This window comes from Oncorhynchus masou, chromosome 18, assembly GCF_036934945.1.
Source record: "Oncorhynchus masou masou isolate Uvic2021 chromosome 18, UVic_Omas_1.1, whole genome shotgun sequence".
NCBI lineage: Eukaryota > Metazoa > Chordata > Actinopteri > Salmoniformes > Salmonidae > Oncorhynchus > Oncorhynchus masou.
Window position 1 is genome coordinate 38,602,958 of NC_088229.1, and position 1,940 is coordinate 38,604,897.

Here is a 1,940-nt window from a genome sequence, read left to right on the forward strand (position 1 = left end):
GTCTGTTCTGACATTGCCTGTCTCCTGCCCCAAGAGGGGTTAAAAGCTTTTGTTGGCCAGTACATCTTGTCATCACTGCTGTCAACAGCCTGGTTTTCACCACTGTATGTAGCAGTTAGTATGCATCCATCTGCTGACCAATCATCCACCGTACTTTGGGTGAGCTAGGAGTTGATGACTGGGATCGTACAGATGGGCAAGTTTCTTGTACATACCGATGATGGGTTGATTTCGGGCCACACTTCTAGCACCAATCTGATTTAAACAATTCTGACAAGCAAATTTCCCCATTTACCAATGAGCATATCACACCTTACACAGGTTCTGAGCTGCCAAATACTTGAGATTAATTTCCAGATGGTTATGCTGGATTAACATTGTGGAAGGTTGACTGTTTTGTCTGCATTTTGGGAGTTATGGCTAGCTGAATCTAGTGCCTTCAGAAAGTATTCATACCTGTTCACACAGTTGTTTCAGCCTGAATGTTAAATGTACTACATTGTTTTTTTACACTTGTATACAAACACCCCATAATGTCAGAATTGTTTAAATTTGTACAAATTAAATAGCTGAAATGTCTTGATTCATAAGTATTCCACCCTTTTTTTATGGCAATCCTAAATAAGTTCAGGAGTAAAAATGTGCTTAAGTCACAAGTTATGTATAACATGATTCTTTAATGACTGCCTCATCTCTACCCCACACATACAATTATCTAAGGTCACTCAGTTCAACCAAAGACCACGGAGGTTTTCCAATGCCTCGTAAAGGGCACCTATTTGTAGATTGATAAAAATGACTAAATCTGACATTGAATATCCCTTTGAGCATGGATAAGTTAATGACACTTTGAATTCTGTATCAATACACCAGTCGCTATAAGGATACAGGCGTCCTTCCTAACTCAGTTGTCGGAGGGGAAGGAAACCATAGATTTCCCCATGAGGCCAATGGTGATTTTAGAGCTGTTTAATGGCTGTGATGGGAGATAATGGAGGATGGATCAACAACATTGTTACTTCACAATACTAACCTAGTTGACAGGGTGAAAAGGAAGCCTGTGCAGAATATTCCATCAAGGCACTAAATACTGTCCTGAATACAAACTTATGTTTGTGGCAAATCCAAAACTGCACTTTAGAGTACCACATTAGAGTATTTTCAAGCACAGTGGTGGCTGCATCATGTTATTGGTATGCTTGTAGTCATTAAGCACTGGAGTTTTTCAGGATAAAAAAAATGAAACACACGAGCTAAGCACAAGAAAAATCCTAGAGGAAACCTGGTTGTCTGCTTTCTGGAAGTTGAATTCACCTTTCAGCAGGACAAAAGCCTAAATCTACACTAGTAATTTACCAAGAAAACAGTGATGTTCGAGTGGCCAAGTTATTAAATCTATGGAAAGACCTAAAAATGGTATAGCAATGCTCTGCTAATTTGACAGAGCTGGATGAGTTTAAAGAATAATGGGCAAATGTCACAACCCAGGTGTGGAAAGCTCTTAGCCAGAAAGACTTCTACCAAGTTTTGACTCAGGGGTGTGAATACTTAAGTAAATGAGCTATTTCTGTATTCCTTTTTTAATAAATTTGCAAAAATGTCTAAACATGTTTTCACTTAGTCCTTATGGTGTAATGTGTGTCTATGGGTGAGAGAAAGTATATTTAATCAATTTTGAATTCAGGATGTAACAAAATGTGGAATAAGTCTAGGGGTCTGAATACTTTCTCTAGGCACTGTACTGCATTGTCACAAGAAGGTTGAGTGATCATCACCCACAGTGTGTATTCAGGAGTGCACACCGCAGCAAAACGTTTTGCAATGAAAATGTGTTTCTTGTTGGACAAATTCAGGTAGGTCCCTCCCTGTTTTAGACCTTTTGCGTCCTAGTAAATATACCCGCTCCATGTCTCGTCACGTAGAGAAAAAATAAAAACAGG